Source organism: Microcebus murinus, chromosome 24 (genome assembly GCF_040939455.1).
Source record: "Microcebus murinus isolate Inina chromosome 24, M.murinus_Inina_mat1.0, whole genome shotgun sequence".
Taxonomy (NCBI): domain Eukaryota; kingdom Metazoa; phylum Chordata; class Mammalia; order Primates; family Cheirogaleidae; genus Microcebus; species Microcebus murinus.
Window position 1 is genome coordinate 18,727,085 of NC_134127.1, and position 11,697 is coordinate 18,738,781.

The following is an 11,697-nucleotide window of genomic DNA, read 5'->3' on the forward strand; positions in this document are numbered from 1 at the left end:
AGGCAGGACATGTGGTTTGCCCTTGGCCTTGCACATTCTAGGGGTGAGCAGGGCTGCAGAGAGTTTCAACACAGATGCCAAACGGTAAGGCTCCCTCTCTCGTGTCCTGTCAGTACTCAGCGGAGCAGCACACAGCCTGAGCTCAGAGAGAGATCAAGAACCTTCTGACACAAGCCATGTCACGGCACGCGCTGGTATCCTGAACAGAGAAGCACAAACTCTGCACTGATCAAAGGCGACACATCCGCCTGTCAACACGGGGGCATTTGTAGAAGCCTCTTCTTAGATATGTAGCTACAAGACAGGAGCACAGCATCTTCCCCAACGTCCCGGGGGCCCAGATCGGTGAGGTGGATGGTTGCCTGCATCTCAGCCGATGACCAAGGGGATCTCCCCCAACAGCGTCCTCCCGAAAACTCCGCAGAGAGCAGCGGTGTGGCTCCCCGGCTACCAGTGCGCGCCTCTGTGGGCCAAGCAAAGCCAACCTCCACCGAGTCCCTGCATGTGCCGCCCCTGTAGCACCACTCACGGCTGTCCTGCATCTTACCCATCATGTAGCAAGAAAGAGACTCGCAGAGAGAACGTTATCAAAATCCGGGTTAATCCCCCACTGTTACAGTTTTTTAATCTCCATTTTAACCTTCTAAGTGAAGCCAAAATCATTTTTTCTGATTCCTGGAGGCTAAATAGCTGCTTTGTCAATCACTAGTCAGGCATTTTTGAATGAATGAGTGAATAAATGAATGGACTGAGTGAGTGAATGAGTTTAGGAAACAACCCAACAATCAAACCATGTCTGCTGCCTGAGTGTAGAAGTCAGAACCAGTTCCCCTTGGTTTTATTTCTTTCTTAGGAAAAGGAATTGTGGAAATTCCTCTTGTTGCAGATGTTAGGAGAGCCCCACACGAAATGCATTCCCTGAGTTCCACCTAGCTGGAGCTCACAGGAAGTGAGGCCGGCCACCACCTGTCTGCTGCCCCAGCCCCTTTCCCAGCCACTGTCGGCTGCCTCTCAGTCCCCTCTTCTTGCAGCTTCTGTGGCCACCACCACGCTGCACAGCTCTGCCCTGTCCAGCATCCTGGGGGCAGGGGGAGAGGCACCTCGTCCCTCTCCACCCTGGTTACAGCCAAAGAGCTTCCTCCTGGGTCTTGCATCTCTCCCTCTTGACGAGGAGGGGATAGAGGCCAGGAGGAATGGGACTTGCTGCAGATAGAGACACCTCCAGGTGTAGAAACGTGGAGAACAGAGGAAAGATTGAGGTCAGGATCAGAGACTCGCCATGAAGAATGGTGTGTTCTGTAAAAATGGCAAACTGTCAGCCCCTGAGCTTGTGGCTCTGACAGCTAACTATGTGATCAAGGCGCCAAGGTGACATGGTGACAGGTGCCTCTGACACAAATACAAGCCAGAATGTAATGAGGATGTCGCCTAACCACCAGCAAAGTCCCGGACAGGATGCCCTACAAGAGACAAACCGAAGATCAGACTAGCAGCCCTCGTACCTGATCAAGGTCGCCTCCACACAGGTCAGTAATGAGTCCAGAGGGCTAGGGAGGAGCTCTGTGGGAGAAGCTCTGACAAGGAGCTGGAGCACTGACAGGTGGCCCCGGATCTGCCACTAACTAGCTGTGCCGTCCCAGACTCATGTGAACCTCCCCAGGCCTTGATAAATTGTCCCATGAAATGGGATGATATTTGTTCCACTTCTTTCATTAAGACTCGCCTAGTCCCTTGCACCTGAATCCCCCTCAACCCACCCACACAGCTACTTAGCTCACAAATGGAGCCTGCCCAGGACTGGCAGCCAGTTATGTACACAGCTGGCGTCCCTTTAAGCGTCACTCAGTTTAATAACACTCGTGATAACCCTACAATAACTATGATGCTGGTCACCGGACTGACTGCTCAACATACAAAATAAATCCTCAAAACACTCTGATGAAGCTTGAGCTATCATTATTCCTGCTGTCATTTTTTTTTTTTTTAGATGAGGAAACTGAGGAACAGAAATGACAAGTAACCAGCCCAAGGTCACAGGCCAGTAGGTAATAGAGCCACATCACCCTACGCTGGTCGGTGCTCCAAAGACAGCTGAACTCAGATTTTCTGATAACCCAGGTCCTGCCTGGTGACCCTGTTGTAGCTCCTGCTCTTCTGACTCTGCCAAAAACCACATTCTTACCTTATACTCCACATACAGTAGTTGAATTCCATCATTATTCCCTATAGCTCAGGCTCTGTCTTTGCAACATGCCCGGGACCCCTGTTCCTCTAAAAGTACGACCCCCTATGCCCCTGTTGGTCATGACTCTGCCCCATACTGCCCCCAAGGACTGGAGTCCAAGTCAGCCAGGGCTGTTACCTGTGGTCCACTCTTCTTGTGTTGGCAGCCTGCCCAGACCAGGAGCTGCTCCAGGCAGGGATCGGGTCTCATTCATGCTCACCCATGGGGCTATTTCAGCACGACCCAAGTCAGGGGTCAACTGACCTCCCCCTTGTGGCTCCTCCCACCTGTGAACATCTCTGCAATGGCTCACCTGGCCACCATCTGTGACTGGCTGTATGTGGAAGTGCTTTATATCCAACAGCAAGCTGAGCATGGGATTCAGGGTCAGACGTCCCTACTTGTGAATCCTGTCTCTTCTATTTCATCTGATTTTTTGTGCTTTTTATTTTTTGGAGGTAAAATTTATATATGAGATGCACAGGTCTTAAGGGTATAATTCAACGAATTTTGCCAATTATATACAGCCATGTCACCAACATGCCAATCAAGATACGGAACATCTCCATCACCCCAAAATCTTCCCTTGGGACTCCTAGTCAACCCCCAACTTCCCTAGGCAAGCACAGTTCTGAATGTCATCACTGTAGAATTGATCTCGTCTTGAGCTTCGTATAAACAGACTCCTGCAAAAGAGAATGTCATGTTTTGTGCCAGGCTCCTTCCCCTCAACATATTGTTCTTTATCTTCATCTGTGTGATTTTTCTTCTTTTTTTATTGCTGGCTAGTATTCCACTGAACATAGGGAGAATAGACATTATTTGCTTTACAATCTTGGAAAAATTATAGGACTGCTCAATCCTTCACTCAACTCATTCATTTAACAAGAATGTACTCTGCCTCATTTTTACTTTCTGTAAGGTCACGCTGATAACATCTGCTGTGGTCTGAGCATCTAACCAAGATTGCAGAGGTGGGAGTTACAAGGGGGACCTCAGGAGCCAGACGGCCACATTCAAATCCTGGTTTCATTGCTCACTAACTCTACGATCTTGGACAAAATACCCAATGTCTCTCTGCTTCCATTCTCTTTTCAGTAAAGCATTAAATGAAGATTTAAAAAGTTAATGTTTGTAAAGTGCATAGAACAGTGGTGGGTACATAGGAAGTGCTGGCTACTATTACCAAATATGCAACATGCCATGGTGCACTGCAGGCACTCACTAAATTGTGGCTGTTGTTTTTGTTAAAGTCTCACAGACAGAAGGAAAATAGGTGCCCTGGCAGTTACCTAGAGGGGTTAAGTGCTGTGAGCAAGGACTCCAGTCATGCAGCCATGACAATAAATCATCAGAGATCTACCAGAACTAAGGTGTCCTACTTGTCCTAGGACTCTCCCTGTTAGCAGTGAAAATCCTAGGCTCACCCACTTAGTCCCAGGCAAGCCAGGACAGTTGGTCATCCTAATCTGAACCTCACTCTTCCTACCTGTCAAATGAGCATAACATCCTGCACTGCCTTTCTCATAGGATTGTTGAGAACCCAAGTGAAACGGGGTGTGTGGAAGTGCTCTACCAAAGCAGTGGGAGTTTTGTTTGTTTGTTTTTCTGGGTCTAGTAGGAAGCACACTAAACCTTGAATGCAACTCGGCAGTCAAACTTTAACTTCAATCTTGAGTTTGAGTCACGGCTTCTCTGCTTCCCAGGTGAGAGGCCCTTGATCTCTTCTCTGGGATCCCACTTACTTACCTGTAAGGTAAGGATGGCACGATTAGCCACAGGGCTGGTGTGAGGCCATGTCTAAACTGAAAAGCACAGTACTAATTAAATGTCAATGAAGGTGGTATGGGGACCCATAGGGGCAGGGACCTCTGTCTTCTTAAGAAACCCCCTCCATCCTGTCCCTATCTAGGCTCTAGTCTGGAGTCACCCCCGTCAGCCCACCAGACTTTCATGCTTGTGTCTGACTTCCTGGTGTTTGACCCCCGACCTTGGGCCCCGACGGCCCTGCAACTGCCCAGGCCTGGGGTGGCCCCCGGGCTCAGCCTGGCAGCCCCCCACACGCTCCTCCACTGAAGCCTGCAGCAGAGCCAAGAAGCGGCTACTGGCACTGCGAGGCCTCGGCGGTAATCAGCGCAGGGTGGCCCGAGGTAATGGAATCACCCTGATGCAATTACATATTGATTGCGAGTATTATAGCTGCTCCTGATTGCTTGTTATTGATACAAATCCGCCGGGCTGCCTAGTTGGATAAAGCCAAGTGAGAACGAGGAGAGACAGGAGAGGAAATAGGAAGAGGGAGCGCCAGGCGTGGGGGAGGAAAGGACACGGCCTAATTGGTTAAAGCTGTGCCGAAGTGGCAGCCCCCGAGGTGGCCACCCCACAAGGCCTGGGTGACTCGTGTGTCAGAGGGCTGGAGAAGAAGGTCAGGGTGGGCAAATCCCTCTGTCCTGCAGCCATTGCGGTGGGCCAGGCAGAACCAAAGGCAACAAGCCACTGGGCACATGTCCCAACAGGGTTCATGGGAGCACAAGCTGCCACAATACAGAAGACTAAGTAAGAGGTCAGGGGGCAAAGGTCACAGGTCATGGGATGCCAGAGCAGGATGACAGCAGGAGGTCTGGACACCATTAGAGGTTGCAGTAAGGGCGAGTGAGGGACAGACCCATCTTATAAAGTGACCATGAGAGGGCTTTCCCCTGCAGCAGGGAGTAGGCATGGTTCTGTTCTGAAAACAAAGGATTGAGGACTTCAGCAGCACGTTTATGCCTATGAGACAATCTTTGGTCTAGCAGAGCAAAGGCATCAGCATGTATCCACAGCCTCCGGGGATCCCTACTCTGCACGCCTGGGGGAATGAGAGGGGAAAAGTGAAATGACATCTCAGTACTAAGGAAATAGCTCTGATCTCTTGGACCATCTGAATGGTTCCGGGGACCCAGAGTCCCGGGGCCTCACCTTGAGAACCACTGCCCTAGAGGAATGGCTACTGTGTCATGGGAAGGGTCTACAGCGTGGAGGCAAAACTGGCACCCTGAACTTCAGCCATGCAGGCCAGTATGCACACCTTCCCTAGTCGGAACTCGTTTTCCATTTTTCACACCCCACCATAAGGGAGGATAAAGAGTCCTTTGCACCCAACTTAGGGAAGCCAAAATACGCACATACACACATGTATATAGTCAGTCCTCGTTATTCACAGATTCTGTGCTCCTTAAAATTTATTTGTAACCCCAAAACCAATACCCAAAGCGCTTCTTGGACATGCACGGAGTGGCGAAAACCTGAGTCACTGACATGCCTGTTTCCAGCTGAGGTCCAACAAAGTAGCCCACACTCTGCCTTCTTGTTTCAGCTCTCATGTAGTCAACAGGTGTCCTTTTCCTGGTCTATTTAGTGCCACATTTTTTGCATTTTTGTGCTTCTCACTGGCAATTTCACTATTTAAAATAGCCCCCAAGTGTAGTGCTGAATTGATGTCTACTGTTCCCAGACACAAGAAGGCTGTGATGTGCTTTATAAAGAAAATACATGTATTAGCCAGGCTTCGTTCGGGCATGAATAATAGTGTTGTTGGCCGTGAGTTCAATGTTAACGAATCAACAATACAAATTAAATAAGGTGTCTTTAAACAGAAACACACAAAAAACAAGGTCGTGTATTGATTGGTTGATGAAAATGTTGTGAGCAGAAGCTCACAGGAACCTAACCCTGTGCTTCCCCTAGGAGCGATAGATCAGTATTCCCTAATTCAGTGTTCAAGGCAACTTTACAGAACAACCACAAATATCAAGAATCAATTCTACATACATACATAACACCAAAAATAAAACCAGGGTTTTCCTGTCTCGCTCCAGTTTCAAAAATAAAGGAAGCCTTGAGCCTTCCTGTGAGTTACTGACTCCCTAACAAGAACAGCCTGAACACTGACTTTTCAAACCTGGTATCCAAAGATTCGTCATAATCTGGGGAAATAGGATACTCATATGAGAAAATTGTTGTTTGTCTACCAGGAATAGACCATCATCTTGGTAACCTTGGAGATCGTGTGGCGTGGGTTTCCTCTAAATATTTGTCACAATTTTTACTTGGTGAGCCAGTCCTTTTAAAATCTTCTCCGTAAATAAACTTCCTTCTGCTCTAAGTGTTTTAATTTTTTTTTTTATTTTATTTTTTTTAATTTTCTTTCACTTGGTAACAGGTTGACTATCTAAGTGTTTTAAATGCTTATGTTGCTGAGTCTTGTCTGATTCAGACCAGCCCAGGAGGAGGTGAGGCTAAATTAGTGGAAAGTTCATATCAGGGTAGCCGGACTATGATCCGGACAGTAGTAACAAGCACGCATGAGCTCAGAGAGCCCTGGGGCTGTGCACTCTTCCATTTTGTCTGCACAGCATCCTGGTCAATGCCTTGCACACAGTAGGGGCTTGCTATGCAGGAGCGTGCTCTAGCCAGGGTCCTTGTTTGCAAGCAACAGAAACCACCCCAGTTAACTTAAACAAAAATAAGTACTGCAATGCTGCCTGGCAGGTTGCGGAATTGACATGGTAAATGGGTAGGAACCGAGGGGGTAAGGAGTTCAGACCCCAGCTACAGCTACTCAAAGGGAAGGATGGGTTTGGATGCCACCAACACCGCTGCTGGGTAGAATATTACACAGCCCACGGCTGCCCCTGCCTCACTGTGTGAAGCAAGATGCTGCCACCACAGCCAACACAACCACTGGAGCCAACGCACACTGTCCCTGTTTCTTTGCAGCCCTTACTCCAAATTCCAAGTCCCAAATGCAGCATCCATGAGGAAACGCCAGGCCTTGCCTCCCCCCAAGACTCAACACGTTGACTTGGAGTAAAGGATTGGTATTGTGAATGGGGGAAAATGTGGCTAAATTGTAAAAATTGGAGAATGAATTGACTTCATTGGGAGATTACCTGGATGTGGAGAGTGGTGTGAGGTCTGGTGTGACTCCAGGGTTTCCGAACATCAGGCTGGAAGATGGTGACTATTACAAGGTCAGGGAACAGCAAAGAAAACAGCTCAGTTTGGACAATTTAAAGTTGAGATGCCTGTGGTGGTTCAGTGGAAACTCTGTAGATGACAAAGCGTTGGGAAAGGATTCTGTAAATATCATTGACATTATTGCTATTTTTAAATATTAATGAAATTGGCTTCCTTAAAGAACCCAAGACAGAATTCTTTTCCCCAATGCGCTGGGGGGATAGCCTTGCCTTTGTCAACAGACAAGAACGTGAAGGTCCCATTTTTATTCCTGTTTTCCTACTTTTGGCTTGACAGCCAGTGCCCTGGAGGACAGCCAGGCATCCAGGGACTAGGCTGCCCAAGGCAAAATGGTAACCACCAACTGTTTTAAAATAGGTAGCTAAGAGCCAATCACACATGTGAATTAGCAACCAAATTTAAAACTGTTGTTATTTTAAGGCGTACAGGATTTGTCTACGTTGGGAGACCATCTGGTGACCAAAGAGAGAAGTGACGTTTGCTCAGATGGTGCCAGGGGCTTAGAAGGCAGAAGTCCCAAGAACCTGTATCCACCACGACCTCTCTACAGGTGCACCCAGAGCCTGCACCGCCCCAGCCTGCTGTCCTCAAGACTCTAGGGTATTGCATTTGCTGGGTTCCTGCCCAGCAATGTGGTGTCACTACAAAGACTGGACACTTGAATTTGCTGCAAATATCGTTAACAGTCTTCTCAAACCCTGTACCTGGAACTCTAACTAACCCTGAAAATGTGCTCTGCCCCCAGCACTGAGAAAAGGGGATTAGGAGTCGGGAGACCTGAGATCTTGGTTCTGCTTTCATTGTCTGACCTCCAGCACCCTTTAAAAATTATCTTAAACTGACCTCAGTTGCTATATCTGTAAAATGGGGCAAATATACCTACCTGTGTTACAGAAGGGCTGTAAGAATCAGATGGGGGTAGAAATAGAGAGAGTGGTAAAGCACTGTGTGTAGTAATTATCCCAGTCAGTGATTGCCCATACCTACGACCCTTATCTGGCAAATACCCTCGAGCTTCCCATAAAATGACTCTGTGTGTTAGTAACGGTTTAAACAAGTACATGCACCGGGCCCCTCTGGTACGTCTCGGGGTGACTTGGGAAGATAGTATGGCAGTAAGTTAAACAAGAATGGAAAGTTCTAGAAGAGCTAATGTTTCACATTCACCATCCCCAAAAAAGGAGACAGTGAGACGAGTGGGTGGCAGGGGCTGGTGGAGTCTGTCAAATCCTGCTCTAGACTTTGGAGAAATAATGCATCCTGTTTCACAGAGCTGTTTCCAGGACAAAACAACTTATTTAATTGCCTGCAGTTTTTTTTTCTTTTAATTCTGTTAGTGTAGCCTGCAGCCTAATAGTAAGCAGAGTGTGTCTTTAATGAAGCCAGTAAATAAATTAAAAAAAAAAAAAAAAGAAGAAGGAAAGAAGTGCTTTGATTTGCTGGAAAAGTCCAAAGCTCTCTAATTTTAAGATGTGGCTTTGCAGTTTCCTGCCCACTGTGCCCAGCACCCCTGAGGCGGGAGCTCATTCCAGGCCGCCAGGCCACCAGTGGTTGACAGGGGGACAGAGGCCACCCTGGACTTTTAACTCACTTCAGTCCCAATAGCATTTATTCAGTATCAGCCACATATAAGAGGTGCCAAGATCCATGCCTGCCTATGTACACGAAAGGACTTAGCACACAGTCGGCACTCAATAAATGCTTGCTTTCTTCCCTCTTGGCTGTTTCTCCGTGTCCATCAGACCAGAAGCCAAGTCAACACGAAGGAGCAGGCATTTCATCGCATTTGTACACATCCTCTCTCTGGGATAAATACTGAACAAATCAGCTTTTTTAAAAATATTACCTCCATTTATTTTGCAAAAGACTTGCTGACAAGACACCCAGCAGCATCTGAAATTTCATCTAGACAAAGAGGCAGGGGCGAGGGGAGCCAGGAGCTCTATTTTCTCATTCCAGGCTCCCCACTGCCTTCTTCCTACCCTCGCGCAGGCACACACACCCGAGCCCATGTGCACCACCGCGATAAGGAGACTTTCAAACGCCACAATTCATCACCCTAGCCCCGGCTGGAAGCAGATCATGTGCACGGCGTGTGCGTGTGTGTGTGCGTGCGCGCGCCCACGTGTCACACTCCCGCACACCGTGCACCTGGAGAGCCTTTGTAGCTGGTTGGACAATGGAGTGAAGGCGCGGAGCTTACAAAGCGGGGGGAAGAGGCAGGAAAGGAAAGAAAGACACCCACTTTGGCTGCCTCTGTTCGGTTTTGGCTGCAAGATCTGAGCCGGTGAACCAGTTAACAATATGATAAAGGCTGGCAGGAAAGGAGAGAAGCTTCCAGGCTGTAGCCCTGATGCAGAATGGAGATAAACATTAATCACCGCAATCCCTCATGGGAGCTGGGGTTGTTTCTTAAGGCCTTTTGGTGGGGAATTTACAAAGTAGGTAAATGTGGATGGTAATGCTAATCCTCCTCTTCCCCAAAGCCTTCTGGGATGTTCATGCTAACCCTTGGCTAATCAAAGTCAGCCTCACCTGAGCATCCATGTGTGCACACATGCACGCGCACACATGCACACACACATGCACGCGCACACATGCACACACACACATGCACACACGCATGCACACATAGACACATACTCCAGGGCCCCCACCTGGGATTTCGTCCCAAAGCCAACCACCTCTGTTTCGAGGGTTCTTGGGAAAATAGGAATTAAATGAATACACACTTACCTAGCCCTACTCTGGGCCAGGCACTTCCATTTGCTTACTTGATTTAAGCCTCATAAGAACACTGGGAAGATATGTTTCTGGTTATTACCCCATTTGCACAGATGCCAAAAACTAACATGCAGAGAGATGATGTGGTCTGGGTTTGGGTTTTAAGATTCACACAGCAGGTAAGTGGTGGATGGAGGATTCAGATCTGGATTTTTTTCCTGCCCAAACGACATGTTCAAAGTGAACAATTTGGTAAGTTTTTACAGATGTATATACTTGTGAAACCATCGCTATAATCGAGATCATAAACATCTCCAACACCCCAAAGTTTCTTCATGACCCCTCGTCATTCTCTCTACCCCCCTCTCTCCCCACCCACATCAGGCCACCACTGTCCTACTTCATGTCACTGTAGGTTGGTTTGCATTTTCTGGAATTTCATATATTCAGTATGTGGAATCATGCAGCATGTGTTCTTTTCTGCCTGGCTTCTGTCACTCGGCATGATTACTTTGACATTCATCTGTGTTCTCGTGTGTATTAATGTCTCCTTTTATTGATGAGTAGATTCCATCCTAAAAATATGCCCTAATTTGTTTACCCATTCACTGTTAGTGAATATTTGGATTGTTTCCAGTTCGAGGCTATTATAAATGAAGTTTCTATGAGCATTCACATTCCAATTCTCAAAACTTAATAATAAGAAAAAAAGACAATTTAAAAATTGAGAAAATATTTGAACAGACACTTCACCAAAATAAGATACATGAAAGGCAAATACTCACATGAAAAGATGCTCAACAGTGTTCGTCATTAGGGAAATTCAAATGAAAGCCACAATGAGATATTACTACACGAGTATTAGAATGGCTAAAATTAAAAAGACCAACCATTCCAAGTGTTGGTGAGGATGTGGAGCAACTGGAATGTTCAGACACTGCTGATGGGAATATAGGATGATACAGTCACTTTGGAAAACAGTTTGTCAGTTTCTCAAAAAGGTAAACATGCACCCACCCCATGGCCAGCCACTGCACCCCTACGTAGTTACCCAAAAGAAATGGAAGTGTGTGTCCTCACAAATACCTGCTTATGAACGCTTATAGCAGCTTAACTTTTAATGGAAATCTGTGTTTTGAAAAGCAACCCAGGTCATTCTAATAATGAGTCAGATACAGGGAAACCACCATCCTGGGAGTCTTGGATGTGTATGATAACTCAAGAAAATCCTCCTATCCTTCAAATAACTGAATAAGTAATGAAAAGGGGTGAATTACGAAGCTAACTAGTTGGGGAAACAATGCCATTTAATGAACCTATGTGATGTTGGACCAGTCGCTTGAGCTTTTTAGATCTGTTTTATACATCTGAACCATGAGAGGGAGTTTCAATGGCTCCCAGCCTCCAGGATTCTATATTTTGATGATTTCAAAGAAACCACGATAAACCTACTTAATGCTCTTGAAAGGATGGAATGAGCCCCATAGAACTGTGCATGGGCCATGATTTTTTTGCCCATGGGAGCATCCTCTCCTTTCTACAAGACATGCAGTCACACAAGTAGATGTGCACACACACGTGCGCACACACACACACACACACACACACACCCCTTTCATTTTCATTTTAAAAATATCAATGTCTTCAAGATTTGAGGGCACCGGAATTGTCATTAAACTATTCCAGACACAAAGGCTTCCACTGCTTTGCAGCCGGCATGAGGCTGTATT